This window comes from Rhinopithecus bieti, unplaced genomic scaffold (assembly GCF_001698545.2).
Source record: "Rhinopithecus bieti isolate Rb0 unplaced genomic scaffold, ASM169854v2 scaffold_759, whole genome shotgun sequence".
NCBI lineage: Eukaryota > Metazoa > Chordata > Mammalia > Primates > Cercopithecidae > Rhinopithecus > Rhinopithecus bieti.
Genome location: NW_016803631.1, coordinates 1,884,424 through 1,894,720, shown reverse-complemented (window position 1 = coordinate 1,894,720; position 10,297 = coordinate 1,884,424). Strand labels below are relative to the sequence as shown.

At 39.1% G+C, this 10,297-nt stretch overlaps 1 long non-coding RNA gene across 4 annotated transcripts in view; it reads left to right on the top strand.

Moving 5' to 3' along the window:
- LOC108541726 (uncharacterized) overlaps positions 1 to 10,297 on the top strand; it is a 57,155-nt gene that overhangs the window by 21,016 nt on the left and 25,842 nt on the right. For all 4 annotated transcript variants that reach the window (XR_001889043.1, XR_001889044.1, XR_001889042.1 and 1 more), the window contains 2 exons: positions 854 to 1,025; positions 1,143 to 1,425. This is a non-coding gene — a long non-coding RNA (uncharacterized LOC108541726). The remainder of the gene's footprint in view (positions 1 to 853; positions 1,026 to 1,142; positions 1,426 to 10,297) is intronic.

The following is a 10,297-nucleotide window of genomic DNA, read 5'->3' as shown; positions in this document are numbered from 1 at the left end:
GAGTCTCGCTCTGTCGCCCAGGCTGGAGTGCAGTGGCCGGATCTCAGCTCATTGCAAACTCCGCCTCCCGGGTTTACGCCATTCTCCTGCCTCAGCCTCCCGAGTAGCTGGGACTACAGGCGCCCGCCACCTCGCCCGGCTAGCTTTTTGTATTTTTTAGTAGAGACGGGGTTTCACCATGTTAGCCAGGATGGTCTCGATCTCCTGACCTCGTGATCCGCCTGTCTCGGCCTCCCAAAGTGCTGGGATTACAGGCTTGAGCCACCGCGCCCGGCCTACTCAAATTATTATAACCTCTTCTTCTTCCTATCATGTCAATTCATCTTAGCTAAAAATATTGCCCTGAGCAAAAGATGCCATATCTATACCTATATACATCATTCATTCACACAAACAAACAAAACATTTACAACAACAACAACTACAACAACAAGAAGCACTGGTCTACCAAAAACTCTACAAACAAGTTGTAACACTGAAAAATCAAAATATGATATAACATAACAATCTTACATGAAAACACTGAGAGATGACATGTGGTTTAGTGAGAAGAGCCCTGCCTTGGGAGTCAGGAGACCCATATTCTAATTTTGGATGACTTTGGGCAACTTATTGAGCATTTCTAGGCTTCACTTTTTCTCACTATTAAAATGTAGGTTGGACTGGATCAGTGGATCTCCGTAGTGATCCAGGGGTCCGTACCCTTCACAGGATTGCATGAAGAGCTTTTTCCCCACCAGAGACTTTCGGGGACTGGGGAAGGCATGGCAGAATTCCTCCAGGATAAGAGTTGGAAGACATGAGAAGGTGGTGGTGGTGGTAAGAATAATTCGTTATCTTCTGTGTTTCTCAGCAGGGTATCTGGAATTCAGTGGAGAATCTGGAATGAATCCACTCAAAGAGGGGAAGTTTCCAAAAAATAAAGACAGCAGTGATAGATAAGAACTGAAAGGCAGCAGCATACATGTATCCTGTTCTTCTCTTACTATACTTGGATCAAAATTTTAACTACAGTGAACCTCAAGGTATGTTGCCTACTTAAGGGGTTAATGTAAAAAGCGAGAGCACGTTTTCTGCTAGCCTGAGCCTCTTGGGGCTGAAATAAAAGAGGAACTAATTGTTTTGTTATTTTTTCCAATCAGACTCTGAAATGCCCCAGGTGCAGTTTGACAGGATTGATGATGAGGATGTGGCCACATGCATCTCAAAAGGACTGGTACCTCACGCCCATTGTGACATGGCTAGACCGGGCAGGGAGGGACCTGAGCAACCACAGCATCGTGGAAATCCTGGAGGAGCAGATGAATGGCTTCTGCAGGGTGTTCCCCATCCTGAAATACCCTGTCAAGTTAAATGAGAAATATGTTTGTCACGTAACAGAGACAGATGTGAACAACCACTTCAGAATCATCCACAAGTACCCAAGTAAGTGCAAATCTGAAAGGAACAGTGAAAGTGGGGTGCATTTCACCACAAAAAGTTACCATTCATTAATATTTACTGAATGTCAAATATATCAGGTATGCCTTGGCACTTTGGGGATTTAAAGAAGCATCAGGAACATACGCTTGGAGCCTTGGGCAAGATAAGGTGGTGAAGTGGAGTCTCTTTGGGTTTGAAAAAAGAACATGCTTCAGGGACTGGCAGCTTTCTCCTGATAGATGTGACTCTTACTATTGATGAGGCTTCTTTTCCACTGCACAGAGCATCAGCTTTATGACACGGCAGGCTGAGTAGTCATAGTGCCCATTTATTAGCCTCTCACTGTGTGCTTGGCACTTTACACATATCACTTTAATCTTTACCTCCATTTTAATTATTATTACTGTCCCCCTTCTATATGAGAAAACCAACAAGTTAAATAATTTGACTAAGGACATAGATAACAAGCACAAGTATCAGGATTTAAACCCATTCTTTCTGAATCTAAAGTTCATGCACTTCATTTTTCTTATACATATACCACACTGCACTTACAGATCTAAGACTATAGACTGCATGAATAGATCTAAGTCATATAAGTTCGGAGAAAGGGAGTCCCTGTGTGATAAGCAAGGAGGCAAGAAATGGAGTCACTGCTCCCACTCATAAATCCTGGGCAGTCTTTAAGTTGCCATATCAAAGGCTATCTACATTCTGGGGAACCTTAATAGAGTCCTCCAGAGAAAATTTTATGGATACATTTTCGTGTAGCTATTCTGTTACTTCTAAACCATCTAAACTTTTTCAAGTCAGGAATTTGAAAAAAAAAAAAAAGCATGTTAAAAAAAGAACAGGTACTTGCTGAACACATACCATATGCTAGGGGGGACCCAGGTACTTTTGCATAAGGTATTTAACCCCACAATGACCTGCAAGTTAGATACTAATATTACACTATTTAGCAGAGAAGGAAACCAAGGCTGAGAGAAGGTTAAAGTATTTACCAAAGGCTACACAGCTGGCAGTCTTAGAACCCAGGACTTGAACTCTGGTCTAATTATTAACAAAGGCTTGGGCACATTCCACTGTGTGGTTGACTCGTGGGCCTTAAGTTCCTCATGTTAAAGTATCCGTAGCTTCAGGCAGAGGTCATTGATTTATTCTGCCACATGTGACCTCACCTGCCTCTCCATCAAGAAGGAAGGGATGATGATGAATAAACTTGCACGGTGAGCTAATTCCGTCTACTTACCTATATCTCTGACTTAGAGACCCTTACTAAGACTTCTTTGGAGGGTTAGCTCTGGCAGGGACTTTAGCCATCATCTACCAATCACAGCATGTAGGGGTGAGGAAACAGAAGTTCAGAGAGGTGAATAATTGGCCAAAGTAATACAGCCTCTATACCAGAAGTATTAAGGGAGTCTGACTTCATGCAAAGGTTGGGCAGTTACCTTTCAAGTCTAGTCTGTATGGGCCTGGCAATTAATCAAAGCATTCAAAACACTGTTGCAATCCTGGATCTCCCAGTAACTAGCCGTAAATATTTACAACCGTTAAGAGTATTTATTGAAATTTTTAGTGACTTGGGAAAATACCCACACTATCATGTTAAAATTTTAAAAAGCAAAATAGTAGCTTGTATGTGTAGCATGAGCCCAAGTTGTTTAACTATATGGAGATGTAAATGATAGGATGTATTATTATTATTATTATCATAATATGAACAGTAATTACTGGTAACCTCTGCATGATAGGATTGTAGGCATTTTTTGTTTTCTCTTTTGTACTTGTGTTTTATGTAACAGTCTATAATGAACATACATTATTTTTAGTCCAAAAAAGCTATATTTTAAAATATTTAAAAAATGTCTTGGCCGGGCGCGGTGGCTCAAGCCTGTAATCCCAGCACTTTGGGAGGCCGAGACGGGCGGATCACGAGGTCAGGAGATCGAGACCATCCTGGCTAACACGGTGAAACCCCATCTCTACTAAAAAAAATACAAAAAACTAGCCGGGCGAGGTGGCAGGCGCCTGTAGTCCCAGCTACTCGGGGAGGCTGAGGCAGGAGAATGGTGTAAACCTGGGAGGCAGAGCTTGCAGTGAGCTGAGATCCGGCCACTGCACTCCAGCCCAGGGGACAGAGCGAGACTCCGTCTCAAAAAAATAAAATAAAATAAAAGTCTTTATGAAAAATGGTTTACATGCCATAAAAGTCACCCATTTGAAGTGTACAATTTAATTGTTTTAGTATATTCATAAAATTGTGAAATCATCATCACTATATCATTTAGAACATTTTTTTGTTGTTGTTGTTGAGATGGAGTCGCGCTCTGTCGCCCAGGCTGGAGTGCAGTGGCCGGATCTCAGCTCACTGCAAGCTCCGCCTCCGGGCTTTACACCATTCTCCTGCCTCAGCCTCCCAAGTAGCTGGGACCACAGGCGCCCGCCACTTTGCCCAGCTAGTTTTTTGTATCTTTTTTTAGTAGAGACGGGGTTTCACTGTGTTAGCCAGGATGGTCTCGATCTCCTGACCTCGTGATCCGCCCGTCTCGGCCTCCCAAAGTGCTGGGATTACAGGCTTGAGCCACCGCGCCCGGCCCATTTAGAACATTTTAATTGCCCTAAAAATAAACCCCATGCTCATTCCCAGTCATTCCCCATATCTCCCAGTCCTAGGCAACCACTAACCTACTTTCTGATTTGCCTATTTTACATCTTTCATATAACTGAAATTATACAATATGTGGTCTTTTTAAACTGGCTTCTTTTACTTGGCGTAATGTTTTAAAAGTTCATCCATGTTGTAGCATATGTCGGCACTTCATTGCTTTTTATTTCTGGATAATAGTTTATTCCATTGTATGGCTATTACCACATTTTATTTATCCATTCATCAGTTGATGAAGAATTGGGTTGATTTCACTTTTTGGCTCTGATGAATGATGTTGCTGCGAACATTCACATATACGTTTTTATGTGGAAATCTATGTTAAATTTCATTTATCTTGGGTATATACCTAGGAGTGGAATTGTTGGGTCATATGGTAACTATTTTTTAACCCTTTGAGGAACCACCAGACTATTTTCCAAAGTGGCTGCACAATTTTACATTCCTATCAGCAATGTGTGAGGTTACTGATTTGTCAACATCCTTGCCAGCACTCATGATCTTTTTTATTCTAGTCATTCTAGTGAGTGACATTTGAGGTTTTGATTTGTATCTCTCTGGTGGCTAATCTTGGGCATCTTTTAATATGATTACTGTTGCAATCCTGGATCTCCCAGTAACATCTTCTTTGGAGAAATGTCTATTCAAATTCTTTGTCCATTAAAAATTGATTATTTATCTTTTTATTATCGAGGTGTAAGAGTTGATATATTTTGAATACCAATCCCTTATCAAATATTTGACTTGCAGAAATTTTCTCCCCTTCTGAGTTGTCTTTTCACTTCTGGATGATGTCATATGAAGCAGTAAATTTTCTGATTTTGATAAAGTCCAATTTATCTTTTTTTTGTCACTTGTACTTTTGGTGTTATATCTAAAAAATTATTGCCTAATCTAAGGTCACAAAGATTTACTTGTATGTTTTCTTCCAAGAGTTTTATAATGTTAGTTCCTACCTTCAGGCTTATGATCCCTTTAAATTAATTTTTTATGTGGCATGAGATAGGTGTCCAACATCCCAGGACTGTTCAAAAGGCTATTCTTTCCCCCATGGAATTGTCTTGATGGCCTTATTGAAAATCAAATTACTATAAATGTAAAGGTTTATTTCTGGGCTTTCAATTGTATTCCATTGATCTGTGTATCTGTACTTATGCCAGTACCACACTGTCTTGACTACTATAGCTTTTTAGTAAGTTTTGTCACAGAGGAGTGTGTTCTTTTAACTTTGTTCTTCTTTTTGAAGATTGCTTTGACTATTCATATTTTGGCATTTTCATATGAATTTTAGGATGAACTTGTCAATTTCTGCCGAAAAGGCACCTGAGGTTTCAATAAGGAATGTATGGAATCTGTAGATTCCTTTTTGGGAGTATTGGCATTTTAATGATTTTAAGTCTTCCGTCTATGAACACAGATGTTTTTCCATTTGTTTAGGTCTTTTGAAGTTATCTTCAGTGATGTTTGGCAGTTTTTGATGTATAAGTCTTATAATTCTTTTGTTAAATTTATTCCTAAGTATTTTATTCTTTGTCATGCTTTGGAAATGTAATTGTTTTCTTAATTTCATTTTAGAATGTTTATTGCTAATATAAAGAAATACAGTAGATTTTGTGGATTCCTTCGTATTTTCTATATAGAAGACCATGTTATCTATGAATAGAAATAGTTTTACTTCTTCCTTTCCAATCTTGGTTGCTTGTATTTAAATTTCTTTCTAATTGCCCTGGCTAGAACCTCCAGTACAATGCTGAATAGAAAAAGTAAGAGTAGATCTCTGGGAGAAAGCATTTCATCTTTCATCATTAAGTATGATGTTAGCTCTAGGTTGTTGTTACTGTAAATGGACAATATCAGGTTGAGAAAGTTCTCTTCTGTTGCTTGTTTTCTGAGTGTTTTTATCATGAATAAATTTAGAATTTTGCCAAATGCATTTTCTGCGTCTGTTGAGATGATCATGTGGGTTTTATCCTTTATTCTATTGATATGATATATTGCACTAATTAATTTTTGTATATTGAGCCAACTTTGTGTTCCTGGGATAAACCCTACTTGGTCATGGTATGTAAGCCTTTTTCCATGTTGGTAGATTCAGTTTGGTAGTATTTTGTTGAAGCTTTTTGCATCTGTATTCATTTGTAAGAGATATTGGTCTGTAGTTTTCTTTTCTTGTGATGTCTTGGTCTGGTTTTGGTATGAGGATAATATTGGCCTCATAGGGTGAGTTGAAATATGTCCCTTATCTTCTGTTTTTTGGAAAAGGTCGTGCAGGATTGGTGTTAATTTTTCTTTTAATTCTTTAACTTTTGGTTTTATTTTCCCTATTTTTCTATTCTCTATTTCATTTATTTCCATTCTAGCCTTTGTTATTTCCTTCCTTCTACTTGCCTTTGGTTTAGTTTTATTTTCTTTTTCTAGTAATTTCATTTGAAAGATTAGGTTATTGCTTTGAGATCTTTCTTCTTTTTTAATATAGCCATTTCCAGCTGTAAATTTCCCCCTGAGCACTAGTTTAGTTGTATCCATAAGTTTTGGTATGTTGGTATGTTGTGTTTTCATTTTCAATCATTGCAAAATATTTTCCAATTGCTTTTGAGATTTCTTCTTCAGCCCATTGGTTACTTAGGAGTGTATTATTTAACTTCCACATATCTGTGTATTTCCTAAATTTCATTCTGTTATTAATTTCAAATTTCATCTCATTTTTGAAAATTGGAAGTGTGAATTCTTCAACTTTGTTATTTCTCAAAAATTTTCTGAATATTCTGTATCTTTTGCATTTTCATATGAATTTTATGGTCAGCTTTTTCAACTTCTGGTCAAAAGTAAGCTGGGATTTTAACAGGTATCATGTTGAATCTGCAGACCAATTTAGATAGTACTGTCATTGGGTTAGTCTGTTTTGCATTGTTATAAAGGAATACCTGAGGCTGGATTACTTATAAAGAAAAGAGGTTTATTTGGCTCAAGGTTTTGCAGACTGTACAAGCATGGCACCAGCATTTGCTCAGCTCTGGTGAGGCCTCAGGAAGCTTTTATTTGTGGCAGAAGGCAAAGGGGGAGCAGGCATGTCACATGGTGAGAGAAGGAATGAGAGGGAGGGGTGCCATGCTCTTTTAAAAAACCAGCTCTCACATTAATGAATAGAACAAGAACTCATTCATTATAGCCATGAGGGCACCAAGTCACTCATGAGACATCTGCCTCCATGATCCAACACCTCCCATTAGGCCCCACCTTCAACATTGGAGGTCACAGTTCAACGTGAGATTTGGAGAGGACAAACATCCGAACTATATTAGTCATCCTAACAATATTACGTCTTTTGACCCATGAACATGTAATGTCTTTCTATTTATTTGGTAGGTTGTGTCTTAACTCCATCTCTGTCACATTTCCATTTATTCAATATTTCATTCATTCACTCATCAAATACTTTTTTATGATACTCAAACTGTGCTAGATACTCTCTTAGGCACTGGAGATGCAGCAGCGAACAAAACAAATTTCTGCCCTCAAGAAGCTTACATCCTAGTAGTGGGGAGAAATAGGCAGCCAATCAAAAGATAATTAAAATATACAGTATGTCACTGTATGCATCCATTTACATGAAATACAAAAACAGAAAAAATTAATCTATGCTGTTAGAAGTCAGGATGGTGGTTACCCTTGGAGTATGGGAGGAGGACAGAAACTGGAAGATAGCACAAAGGGACTCCTGGGGTGATGGTAATATTCTGTTTCTTGATCTGGATGCTGGTTACATGGTTGTATTCAGTTTGTGAAAATTAATTGGGCTGGACACTTAAATATACTTTTCTGCATGTATATTATAAAGTAAAACATATTTTGTATATCAGATGATGAATAGTCATGCAGAGGAAAATAAAGCACAGAAGGCAGAATAGAAAGAGGGGAGTGGGGTAGGGAGGGTTGTAATTTTTATTTTATTTTATTTTATTTTTGAGACAGAGTCTTGGTCTGTCACCCAGGCTGGAGTGTGGTGGCATGATCTTGGCTTACTGCAATGTCCACCTCCTGGATTTAAATGATTCTCATGCCTCAGCCTCCCGAGTTGCTGGGATTACAGGTATCTGCTACCATGCCTGGCTAATTTTTGTATTTTCAGTAGAGACATAGTTTCACCATGTTGGATGGGCTGGTCTTGAACTCCTGACCTCAAGTGATCCACCGCCTTGACCTCCCAAAGTGCTGGGATTATAGGCATGAGCTACTGCACCCAGCCTGAGAGTTGTAATTTTAAATAGACTGTCCAGAGAAAGCTCATTGAGGTTAAATTTTAACAAAGATTTGAAGGAGGTGAGGGAGCTGGGCCTTGAGGTGGGCAATGGCTGGTGGATTTTGGGCAAGGGCTGGTGGATTTGAGGAACAGCCAGGAGGCCAGTGGCTGCAATGAAGAGAGTTCATGAGACAGTGTAGGAGTTCAGATCAGAAAGATAACAGGAGGCTAGATTGTGTGGCATCATAAAGGCCATTGTAAGCGTTTTGGCTTTTGCTCATACTGTGGGAAGAGATGGAAGAAAGCCATTGGAGGGTTTTGAACAGAGGAGTGAAATGATGTGACTTATATTTTATAAGGATCCTAATGGGTGCTTTTGAGAGGATGGTGTCTTGGTTCAATGTGTTAGTAGTGGAATTAGTGAGAAGAGATTGGATTATGTATACATTTTTGAAGGTAGAGCAAATATGATTTGCTCACAAATTAGATGATGGGTATAAGGGAGAGAAGTCAAGTGATGACTAAAGCTTTTGCCCTGAGCCACTGGAAGAATAGAACCACCATTTATTCTGATTAAGAAGTCCTGGAACTTGGTTTGGGACATATTACATTAGAGATGCCCATTTGAAACATTTGAGAGGAAATGCTGAGTGGGTAGTTAGATATAAAACTGGAGTTTAGGAGAGAGGTCTAAGCTTGAAACTTAAACCTGGGAGATGTCAACCTATAGGTGGTTTTTCAAATTATGAGACTAGATGGGCTTATCAAGAGAGTAGACATAGATGAAGAAGAGTAGAGGTTCAGCAACTGAGCCCTGGAACCCTTCAACCTTTATAGTCAGAGACACAAAGAGAAACCAGTGAAGAAGACTGAGGAGTTGACCGTAAAGTAGAAGAAAAACTAGGAGAAGTGTCATGACCTGAAAGCAAATGAAGAGAGCATTTCAGGAAGGAAGGAGTGTTTGACTGTGTTGAAGACTACTGATGGGTCAAGTAAGATGAAGACTGAGAATAGATCATTTGAATGAAGGAATATAGGCAACTTTTGGGCACTGAGAACAGATTAATGGAATGCTAACACTGAGGACAGTTTGCTTACAAGAGGGGCCGCAGAGAAATGTGTATTAACTGGAGAAGTTATACTGTGTCATTTTTCCTTCTCTTTTAAAGAAAAGAATTTTCAACCCAGAATTTCATATCCGGCCAAACTAAGCTTCGTAAGTGAAGGAGAAATAAAATCCTTTACAGACAAGCAAATGCTGAGAGATTTTGTCACCACCAGGCCTGCCTTATAAGAGCTCCTGAAGGAGGAACTAAACATGGAAAGGAACAACCAGTACCAGCCACTGCAAAAACATGCCAAATTGTAAAGACCATCGATGCTAGGAAGAAACTGCATCAACTAACGAGCAAAATAACCAGCTGACATCATAATGATGGGATCAAACTCACATAAAACAATATTAACCTTAAATGTAAATGGGCTAAATGCTCCAATTAAAAGACACAGACTGGCAAACTGGATAAAGAGTCAAGACCTGTCAGTGTGCTGTATTCAGGAGGCCCATCGCACGTGCAGAGACACACATAGGCTCAAAATAATGGGATGGAGGAAGATCTATCAAGGAAATGGAAAACAAAAAAAGCAGGGGTTGCAATCCTAGTCTCTGATAAAACAGACTTTAAACCAAAAAAGATCAGAAGAGACAAAGAAGGCCGTTACATAATGGTAAAGGGATCAATTCAACAAGAAGAGCTAACTATCCTAAATATATATGCACCCAATACAGGAGCACCCAGATTCATAAAGCAAGTCCTTAGAGACCTACAAAGAGACTTAGACTCCCACACAATAATAATGGGAGATTTTAACACCACACTGTCAACATTAGACAGATCAACAAGACAGAAAGTTAACAAGGATATCCAGGAATTGAACTCAGCTCTGCACCAAGCGGACCTAAT